The sequence below is a fragment of the Schistocerca americana genome, chromosome 5, assembly GCF_021461395.2.
Source record: "Schistocerca americana isolate TAMUIC-IGC-003095 chromosome 5, iqSchAmer2.1, whole genome shotgun sequence".
Taxonomy (NCBI): Eukaryota; Metazoa; Arthropoda; class Insecta; order Orthoptera; family Acrididae; genus Schistocerca; species Schistocerca americana.
In genome coordinates this window covers 635,665,101-635,677,012 of record NC_060123.1, presented here as the reverse complement: position 1 = coordinate 635,677,012, position 11,912 = coordinate 635,665,101, and the positions used below count along the sequence as shown (strand labels likewise).

At 42.6% G+C, this 11,912-nt stretch overlaps 1 non-coding gene across 1 annotated transcript; it reads left to right on the top strand.

Annotated features, from left to right (window-relative positions):
• Positions 1–9,296: 9,296 nt before the first annotated feature.
• Trnaw-cca lies at positions 9,297–9,371 on the top strand. The gene has a single exon. It is a non-coding gene; the product is annotated as a tRNA-Trp (tRNA).
• The last annotated feature ends 2,541 nt before the right edge of the window (positions 9,372–11,912 follow it).

Here is an 11,912-nt window from a genome sequence, read left to right as displayed (position 1 = left end):
ATCTCCTCGGTTAAGGGCCGAAATAATATTTCAGATCAGCTAAGGAATTTCTTTAAAAGCCAAGCATTTACAAATTCCGGCTAAAGGCGATATTAAGGAAAATTAAAGTTAATTCTTAGGCTAAAAGCTCAATAAAAAAATTCTTTACATAATAAAAGAGAGGCTTCAAAGATAAGCTTTTACACAGTACACAGAAAAACACCTTAAGAAAACTTGAAGTATCTTGTCGGCTGAAGACCCAAAAAATTACTCAAGAATAATAAAAGACAGCCTTAAGATAAACATTTACAGAACACGGCTGAATGCCATTTCAAGAATTCAAGACAATTAAAGAGAAACCTTACAGGCAAGAATTTACGTATTAAAGCCACAGATTCTGAAACAAACGCGGCTGAAGGCCTAAATACAGAGCAACAAAAATTTAAAATGAAACACGGCTGAAGGCCTAATCTTAAACTTTTTATGAAGTTCGGCTGAAGGCCATATACTGAACATAAAACAGACAATGTTAATACACGGCTGAAGGCCTGGCACAGTACCTGCGACCAAATAAAATGACAATCACAAGCAACAAACAGTGGTGCTCAGAAGTGTTCCAAGGGTCGGCCTGGGGAGAAAGCTCTAACCACAGTTTAGGTGAGACAGGCAGCCAAGCGTAACACTAAACAATTGGGTTGCCGCACGACCTACGGACGGCTGACGAACCAACAAACCGCCTAATCAAATCCCTTCCACCCGACCAACAGCACGACAACCAAAAGTACCAGTGAAGACGAGGATCGCAGCAGGATTACGTCTTCATAATTGGCGTATAAACACAGTCAAGGCACAATTAACGCTCAAAGAGAAAAGAGAACAACACCATACTGTCGAACTACATGCCGTGCCGGACAGCATCAACACGGCGAGGAAAACACACTGCCGCAAAACTAAGCTAACGACCATGGCAGGTAACCGGAACGTTAACGGCCACAAGGCAGAAGATACCGCTGGTGCAATTCACTAATAAATTATAATCATTTCAATGGTTAGACATCACACAGGAAGACGGCTGCAAAATTTCGCCCACTCCAACGCACCATCACGTTGCTGCTTGCGGGGACAGCCCAGGATGCAACAACCAGCAATCAACAAAAAGATGTCACAATGGTTGAGCTTTCATGACAGGTTCACTGATTACTCAACTCCTGTATGCAGGTGGGGTGGGCGACGAACTTAGCAGTTCCCGCAGCTAGTGCCACACAACTCGACCGCGCGTACACGCCGCTAGCCGCCCCAGCCTGAGCACACGCCGCAGAGACTTCCTCGCTGCTCCGCCGCAACCGACAACTCCCCACACCCGGAAACGGTCAAAAGATCAAACACATGTCAGCCGATGAGACGACCGACCGAACGACCAACCAACGGTCGTTCCCGCTCCAGTCTTCCTCAGTTTGGCAGTCCATGTGTGTCGCCAGCGGTCGACAAGTACTGACTGTCCGCACCTCACTGGCGCTCCGTGGCCGACGCTCCTTCGTCCCCGACTGACTTCCAGACACACGACGACCCCGGAATACTATCGGTCGCTCCAGAGGTAGTATGACAGAGCACTCATCGATAAGCGCTGTTGCTGCGACTCACTGGCAGGTAAAACAGGAAGTTAGTGACGCCAGTAAATGGAATAAGAAAACGAGGCGGCTGTACGGTAAGAGGAGATGACAAACAATGAACAGAGTGAACACGTGCCGCGCACGGCTCAACTATCATACTTTCGGAGTTATTCTAGGTGGCAGTAGTTAGTGTCTCACCCTGTATAAGTCCCTTAAATGTCGTAATTCTGTGTCAGTTGCATGCAGAGTTTAATGTACACTACCTGATCAATTGTATCCGGACACCCCTATGCAATGCGGAATTCTCCACTGGATGTAATGTGAGGCGGATCCACCACTTAAAAGGAGGCGAGGAGCAAAGTGTTGTCAGCAGACAAGCAGTAACTTCAGGATGGGTTAGTCAGGAGAGGTCAGTGACAGTGAACGTGCACCAGTTACTGACATTTCAACCCTTCTAAAGCTGCCCCAGACGACTATTACTGATGTGACTGAAACGCGAAGGAAGCTAAACCAAGACCAGCCAGATATCATATACAGACGTACGTGGGACATCGAGCCTTAATAGCATTGGGTGCAAAAAATCGCCTGCAGTCAGCGAAAGGAATCACTCTTGAGTTCCACAGCCCAAAGTACAGGGTTATTACAAATGATTGAAGCGATTACACAGCTCTACAATAACTTTATTATTTGAGATATTTTCACAATGCTTTGGACACACATACAAAAACTCAAAAAGTTGTTTTAGGCATTCACAAATGTTCGATATGTGCCCCTTTAGTGATTCGGCAGACATCAAGCCGATAATCAAGTTCCTCCCACATTCGGTGCAGCATGTCCCCATCAATGAGTCCGAGAGCATTGTTGATGCGAGCTCACAGTTCTGGCACATTTCTTGGTAGAGGAGGTTTAAACACTGAATCTTTCACATCACTATGCGTGAAACTTGCCCGCACGCGTTCAACCGTTTCTTCGCTCACTGCAGGCCGACCCGTTGATTTCCCCTTACAGAGGCATCCAGAAGCTTTAAACAGCGCATACCATCGCCGAATGGAGTTAGCAGTTGGTGGATCTTTGTTGAACTTCGTCCTGAAGTGTCGTTGCACTGTTATGACTGACTGATGTGAGTGCATTTCAAGCACGACATACGCTTTCTCGGCTCGTGTCGCCATTTTGTCTCACTGCGCTCTCGAGCGCTCTGGCGGCAGAAACCTGAAGTGCGGCTTCAGACGAACAAAACTTTACGAGTTTTTCTACGTATCTGCAGTGTGTCGTGACCATATGTCAATGAACGGAGCTACAGTGAATTTATGAAATCGCTTCAATCATTTGTAATAGCCCTGTACTATCTGCAGTCCAGCTGGCGCAATAAGTATGGAGCTGAAAAGAATAGGGTACGACCGTGGAGCAACTCTTCATAGGCCACACATTTCTGTAGTCAGTGCTAACTGGGGCTTGAGGTGGGTGAAGAGGAACGCCACTGGACAGTGGATGACTGGAAACGAGTGGTGCCGTGTGGCTATCCGGTGGAATACTTTGGGTTTGGTGAATGCCTGAAGTACGTTGCATGTCATCATGTGTAAAGCCAACAGTGAACTATAGTTGAGGCGGTGTTTTTCGTGATTAGAATGTAATCCACTTGTTGCGCTAAAGAAAACGGTAAATACGGAAGGATACGAACACATTTCACGTGATTGTGCGCTGTGTAAGGTAGAGGAACGTAACACAATGGAAGACTTTAGTATGAGCTACAACGTCGACTTTGCACCAGACCCAGCATCCGACATACAACCTAACACATTATCAATCAAACATCCATCATCATACATTTCCCTGCGTATTTTCTTATAAGCACACGATTTCAACTCACTTTACAATGTATGTCCTACCAACATAGGGCCTCCATCGAAAAATGTCATGTCCCTAGACTTCCCTATTCATTCGCTTACTGCTAGTCGGTCCAGCCACAGAATCTCTTTCCGAGGGCGCAGAGCGGTGTCAGCGATATTAATACAATCTATAGTGCTGCCAACATACAAACATATGCTGGCGATATGCATCGTTTTCATGATCATAGATGCACACATTCTATTGTAAGGTTATACATATATTTCCATTATCTGCATTGCTATCATTACTGTAATATTTTTTCTGCTTGTGCTTTGTCACGTTTATGTATAAGTTATTGCATTTGCTATTTGTCAGGCAGTGTCCTACTGGATTTTACTTTGTATTGCTGTGCTACGACAGTTTTACCAATGATTTATTTTTCTTGTTTGCTGCATATTGCCTTATATTAGTTGTAACGTTGCATTTTATTTGCTACTTTAGGTATACTGCTGCTTCCTTTGCCAATTTGCATTTTTGTCGTTGTTTGTGTTAATTTTTTTGTGGTGCTGCATTGCCTCAAAATTGGCTCTCAGCACTATGGGACTTAACATCTGAGGTCATCAGTCCCCTAGAACTTAGAACTACTTAAACCTAACTAACATAAGGATATCACACACATCCATGCCCGAGGCAGGATTCGAACCTGCGACCATAGCAGTCGCGCGGTTCCAGACTGAAGCGCCTAGAACCGCACGGCCACCGCGGCCCTCTGCATTGCCTCATTCACTAGTTTAAGTGTCTGAGCTCAGTAGATTTTAGTTAGCTTAAGAGGCGGTATGTTATATAAGAAAATGAGTTGTGATGAGTTGCGAAAAAAATGCATTGGGAAGCTATAAGGAAAACGTCTGGCCAAAGAGTATTGTATAATGAGGAACAACTATTTTGAAAGAGGAAATGAACAGATATAAGCAAGGTATAGTGACAACAGGTTTAAGTAGGATTTTCTTGGAAACAAATGATGAGGTAAGAAAAATATGGATGTCAAGCACTGATTGAAAGCATAAATACAGACAGCATGTTTAGGTAGGACGTTTTGGGAACAAATGTTGCAGTAAGAGAGCTCTGCGAGTATTAAATTACGTTTTAGTTGGAAATGAACTAGTTTTGGTTGAAAACAAAGGAGGTATGAGCATGAAGGGTATTATTGAAAAGATAAAAATGAAACAGAGGTATAAAATGCATACCACAAGTACTGCAGTATCAAATGTTGCACTTGCATTTACACTTTGACACATTTACACTTGAAAACAGATCCTGTCCTTTCCTTTTGTGTTATTCCCATATGTTTGTGTTACCCATGTGTCTGTGCGTTATTCCTATCTCTTTGTGTTTACCTGATAAGATAAATTTGGTTGAATTTTTTCCTTCTAATACTAGGCTGCATTCACTATGATGAGGAATACTGTTACGCCCAAACCTAATCTCTGTTTTAGTAATATGTTCTTTACTTTAGGAAGATGTTCAAACATTATTTATTCGGTTACGTTTTCTTTTAATATTCATCTCTCAATGTTTTTACTGATATTCTCATTTTTCATTTATTTACTTATGTCATAATTCCTGTAATACTCATGCATAAACTCATTTCCATTCTTTTTGCAAAGCCTATATTAGTGCAAATGCTACTTGTATTATCATGTTCTTTACTATAATGATGTCTTCTTTACATTTTTAATTGTATTCTTGTGCTGTAAAATTGTAAATATATAGACACCAGTTCTCCAAGTTATGTAAATAGTAGGGATTCTTTTTCTGCACACATTTGACTGCTGGTCAGATTATAAGTGTCAACTCTCAGAGATCATATGACTGTGTTAGAGCTTGCACGTGTGTTGATAATTCAGCAAAGGACTGGTTAACAGCATTGGTGATTGTAAGGACACTGTAAAAAAAATTAGTGAGTGCACAAGTCGTGGCTCAGGGACTTTCAATATGTATCAATACTGACTACACAGTGGTGGCTCATGGAATTCCTGTATTATCCTCAAGACTCTTCAATTGTGATTGTGAACCTGCACAGTCGCAACGGATGGCTGCTGGTCATCCCTGCAAGGACTACTGTCGGTCTGCACATTTGGTGGCCCACTGCTATCATAATCTCTACTAAGAATACAGTGCGTCTGCTCTGTGGTGACCCACCAATACAAGACTTCGACTGATACTGCTGTGGGTCTGCGCTGTTGTGGCCCATTACCAATCTTAAAATACAACTTCAAAACCTTATGTCAAGGGTCAGCACAGTGTTTCTGTGGAGAGTGTGGTGTCACCGCCAGACACCACACTTGCTAAGTGGTAGCCTTTAAATCGGCCGCGGTCCGTTAGTATACGTCGGACACGCGTGTCGCCACTATCAGTGATTGCAGACCGAGCGCCGCCACACGGCAGGTCTAGAGAGACTTCCTACCACTCGCCCAGTTGTTCAACCGACTTTGCTAGCGATGGTTCACTGACAAAATACGCTCTCATTTGCCGAGACGATAGTTAGCATAGCCTTCAGCTATGTCATTTGCTACGACCTAGCAAGGCGCCTGAACCATATACTATTGATACTGTAATAATGTACCGTCAAGACCGACGTTCACCATTTATGGATTAAAGTTAAGTATTCCACCAGCTACGTCCGTTTTTTCTAAATTCTAATTTCCTTGTCCTGTTCCAAACCTTATACCAGCCTGCGTGAGCTAAAACGCGTGCCTTTCGGCTTCCTCTAGTAACACAGGGTTGGCTCTCCTGCCAACCCACAACAGAGAGGACAACACTACTTCTTCAAGAACGCATGGTTGTGCACTGCTTACTTGTTCATTTTCATATACTGCTCAGCCTTTGTGCTTAAAACCGGTGTAGACTTCTCTTCTGTTGAATTATTAGGACTATCTATAGGCACTGTGAGGAGAATTTTTACTTTATTGACCAACGGCATATTACTTATGTGCATCTGCTCTATTTGATACTGTTAATATAGAAATTTTAACAACTTAGTCTTTGCCACAGCCCAGAACACTTTGCAAATTTTTTTGAGGGGAGCGGGGGGGACATGTAAGTAACCTGCTTGTACGTTAGCAGCGCTATAGACTGTGTTAATATCGCTGACAGCACTCTGCGCCATCGGCAAAAGTTTCATATGGTTGGCAGTTAGCGAGTGGATAGGGAGTGTATGGACATGATATTCTTAGTGGAGACTCTGTGTTGGTAGGACATGCATTGTAAAGTGAGATGAAATGGTGTGTTTATAAGAAAATATGCAAGGAAATTTATGACGACGAATATTTGGTTGATAATGTTTGGGCAGTGGAATTATTGACAACTATATAATTGTTGGAACTGGATGTCACCTGGATAAGGTAACATTTTCTAAATTTGCTCTTCAACAAAATCTTTCGTTCGCTATCCACATGCTTCCTAGTAGTTAGTCTATAGTAATTAGAATCTTTTTATTTAGCTGGCTGTAGTTGCTACTTGTTGTATTTGCTTTAATTCGTGTTATGAAGATTTTCTGTGAGGTATGTGACTTATGAGAAAGATTGGTGTATGCACTGCTGGGAGTGGCCGAGCGGTTAAAGGCGCTACAGTCTGGAACCGCACGACCGCTACGGTCGCAGGTTCGAATCCTGCCTCGGGCATGGGTGTGTGTGATGTCCTTAGGTTAGTTAGGTTTAAGTAGTTCTAAGTTCTAGGGGACTTATGACCACAGCAGTTGAGTCCCATAGTGCTCAGAGCCATTTTGCACTGCTGGGATTCGTGTTTTAAATGAGTTTACGCAATTAACAGAGTTGGAGGTAGTTTTATTTTTCTTTAATTTAATATTTCTTGGATTTGTATTATTGTTAGGATTTTTTGCAATTCAGGGCCATTCTTTTGTGTTGATTATTGGAAGTCATGTTGTCAATGTATAGCAATCAGATTGCGTTGGACTTGTATATTGTGGGTCATAAATGAATAGGTTAAGTTTGAGTTGTCTTTGTCAGGGAAAATTCTGTAGATCAGTGTTTTAATAAAAATAATTGAAGAAGTAGTTTCAGTTTGCCAGTTTTCGGTTCCTGAGGGAGAATGGGCTGCCAATCCTCCACGGATATTCAAATACTTTATCAAAAGTATCCCGAGCTGTCATAAGTGCGACGAGTAGACACACGCCATATTTTTGTCCACCAGTAGGTTTCCGGATACTTTTTATTAGATACTGTATACTTGTATTTCGATGAATTTTCTAATTTTTATACTGTAGGGTAACCTTAAGGGTGCATTGCTATTTGTTTCCAGCCCCAACCACAGGCCTGGTTTGGTGTGCGCCATCCTGCAGTGAGTTCTGAGATAGATTATGCATCGGGGATGAGGAGGGGGGAGATACGGCGTGTGGACGCGTGGCTGAGAGGCTGTTCGTGCTTTGTAACAGACTGCACTTGTCTTACTGTGTAGAATTGTCTAGTATGATCTATCTTTTTTAACCGCCACGATGGATGTTTCGTGATAACGGGACGGACTGCTAAAACAAACGACTCCTTTCTTAACTTCTGACTATCACAGAATTTCTCTGAATATGGTAGAACAGAATCTTATCATTAATTTAGGTTGTTAACTTGTTCCCTATGCAGCCCGCATGTTTGGGCGAGGATCGGAATAGTATCTAATGAGTGGATATAGTGGTAGGGGGCACCAAGTGCATGACTCTGTGAAGCTCAGATTCTGTCTCTGCTACGGGCTGCGTCGGAAGTTTGTAGTTTCCACTATTAGGTAACGACCATTGTTGGGCAGGACGCTGACAACGAATCGGACAGCGTCACTGTTACGTATGGTTCCAACATTCGAATAAGAAAAGATCCATCGCTCTTTTTTTTGCAAGCGTCGTAAAGCCTGATATCCTAAGCATTGCCTATTGTTGAAAAAATAATGAAGTAATTAAAACTCCATATTCGACTGGCACCCCACATGATATTTCCTTATTTAATGTAGTACAGTGAGAGAATTTAGTTTGTGGAAGTATTCTGTTTGCGACAACATTCACGCGCATAAAAATAAGCCATTAGTTGATGAAAGTTGTGTAACTCTTCTGTCAATGGTTTTGTCGAGGCACATTGTTGACACTGGATGTTAACGTAGTTATGACATTAAAACTGCTCTCCATGGAGTGTGCTGTACTGTTAGGTAGCCACTACAAATTTGTTAGGAGTGGCGAAGACGTAACAACGGATTAACGTCAACTGTCATTCGGAGTGAGACGTTGTGATATCGTTACGGTTCCACCGTCGGCGTCATGCCATTCCACACTCCCTACAAAAACTGTATCTACCAAAGAAACATATGTGTCCTAGAACAACATAAGAGCAAAGACTTCAAAGTAATCTGATATTGTTGTTGAGGATAAAGTCCTATTAACTAGAATCTTGAGTTTTTTGCCTGTACCTATCCAATTTCTTACCATGTCTTGCCCTCTGTTCACTTAGGTCGCGTTTGGTGTGTCACGGTGGAATTTAACACCGTTAAGAGTTCTGCGCACTGTGTTCATCTCCTTTCAGGGGTACTGGTGATACTGGCAGACTGAAGCTACGGGACACGTCGTGGTTGGCTAGCTTGTGTGATAGGAGTTTCCAATTAGGCGTTCAATAAATATTAGTTCATGGTAACTCCGTATAGCTAATTCCACTGCAGAGTGAAAATCTCATTCTAGAAACATTCCCCAGGCTGTGGCTAAGCCATGTCTCCGCAATATCCTTTCTTTCAGGAGTGATAGTTCTGCATGGTTCGCAGGAGAGCTTCTGTAAAGTTTGGAAGGTAGGAGACGAGGTACTGGCGGAGTTAAAGCTATGACGACGGGGCGTGAGTCGTGCTTGGGTAGCTCAGTCGGTAGAGCGCTTGCCCGCCAAAGGCAAAGGTCCCGAGTTCGAGTCTCGGTCCGACACACAGTTTTAATCTGCCAGGAAGCTTCATATCAGCGCACACTCCGCTGTAGAGTGAAAATTTCATTCTAGAAACATTCCCCAGGCTGTGGCTAAGCCATGTCTCCGCAATATCCTTTCTTTCAAGAGTGCCCGCATCTCGTGGTCGTGCGGTAGCGTTCTCGCTTCCCACGCCCGGGTTCCCAGGTTCGATTCCCGGCGGGATCAGGGATTTTCTCTGCCTCGTGATGGCTGGGTGTTGTGTGCTGTCCTTAGGTTAGTTAGGTATAAGTAGTTCTAAGTTCTAGGGGACTGATGACCATAGATGTTAAGTCCCATAGTGCTCAGAGCCATTTTCTTTCAAGAGTGCTAGTTCTGCATGGTTCGCAGGAGAGCTTCTGTAAAGTTTGGAAGGTAGGAGACGAGGTACTGGCGGAATTAAAGCTATGACGACAGGGCGTGAGTCGTGCTTGGGTAGCTCAGTCGGTAGAGCGCTTGCCCGCGAAAGGCAAAGGTCCCGAGTTCGAGTCTCCGTCCGACACGCAGTTTAATCTGCCAGGAGGTTTCATATCAGCGCACACTCCGCTGCAGAGTGAAAATTTAATTCTAGGAACTACTGCATTCCTTTCAACTGCTCTTCGAAGTCCTTCGCTGTCCCTGACACAATTACAATGTCACCAGAAAACCTAAAAGTTTTCATTTCTTCTCCGTGAATTTGAATTACCTTTCCAAATGTCTTAATTGTTTCCTTTACATATTGCCCAATGTACAGACTGAATAACATTGCGGATAGGCTACATCCCTGTCTCACTTGTTTCCCAATTACTGCTCCTCTTTCAAGTCTTTCGACTCTTGTAACTTACTTGGTTTCTGTAAAGGCCGTACATAACCTTCCATTACTTTAATTATATCCCTGCTGCCTTAATAATGACAAAGAGCGTATTTAAGTGAAGAGTGTCATAAACTTTCTCTAAATCGAAAAATGCTATCAATTTAGGTCTGCCTTTCCTTAAGCTACCTTCAAAGATAAGTCGTAGGATCAGTTCTGTTTCGCGTGTTCCTACAGTTTTGCGAAACCCAAAATAATCTTCCCCTAGATCGGCTTCTATCAGTTTTGCATCCCTCTGTCAGTATTTTGCAACACCGACCTATTACACTTATAGTTTGTTATGATCACAACTCTCAGCACCTTTCCTATGGAAAAGAAAATTTTTCCGATACACATTACAGTAGACACATAATGTATGCAGGACAGCCTATTTATATCGACTTCGCGGCACAATGTTATTCCATTGTAGCGCAATAATTTCAGTCAACAGTTTACAATGTCGGAAGAATCCAGTCTGTGGGCGACCCAACCTATAGCAACAGACTGTGTTCCATCCTTTGTAAATACTCGTACCTACGGTCCGACTGTATCGTCTCTGTATATTTCCTTTTCAGATGTCGTATCAAAATCAGTGATCATTTACGGAATTATGTCATCAATAGGGAAACCGTAAGGGAGGTTGCCTACAGCTTTATTGTTCAGTTCTGTCTTTCAAGGAGCATGGACTAACGTACTAATTGGTAGTACTGTCGTTCAAACGGTGGTGGAAGCTGTGTAATGTTTCATAGAGTTATTTTAAACTCAAGAAAGTTCTGTAGTTTTTGAGTGGCCTACAATAGAAAATTTCTCTATACCATTAGAGTACAGAGTTTCTGTTACAATTACTTTTCATCTTTATTAACGTATTTCGTACGAAGACAAACATTCGCAGGGAGGCGCAGCCCGCCGCTGTTGACACGTCAAACAGGAAGAGCGGAAATCCGTCGGGCTGAGTGGAACGCAAATTTACTCTTCTACACGAAAAGTACACACAGAGACGGACATCGGACGTCATGTGCCGCATTCAGCATCTCAATTACAGGAAAACGAATCTGGAGAGTAATTCGACGGCTGCAGACAGTTTTTTCCTCGTTTGTGCCTCACGGATGTAAATGGTAACCTTTAAATTGTACGTCAATACAAGTGTCAAAATTGTTCATGTATTTTGCAGATCATGTGAATATTCGATACGGACACTGAAATTCAAATGTTGCCGGATTTCAGTTTTGAGCTCCACACAATATTATTACTATTACCTAACTGTAAATGTGTGTATTCATGTGTTAACGCTTAACACATCTCTAAACGTGCGGTGTCAGCGTACACTTCGTAGAGACGAGCGTTCTAAATTCACAATATTAAAGAAAAATATAGATTTATTACCCATTTTCAGCCGAGAACGCATCTTCTTGTGTCTAACATAAAAAAAAATAGTGATAAGTATTTAGTTGCTACCAATGTCCGCTTATTTTATCTGCTAAAAGTTACAGAAACTTCGTAAGTAATCACGTAGGATTTTGTGCGGTATATTAAAAAAAAACGTTACCTACTATTGCACAGCAGAAGGCAGGATATTTTTAACGCTATTGATATTGAGAGTGAATGGTAAGGTATCCCCTTACTTTCCTTTGTCAAGCAATCTGTCATCAGAAAAGTAAGAGCCGTGCGTAAGAACGCAAATATAATATGCTATACGCA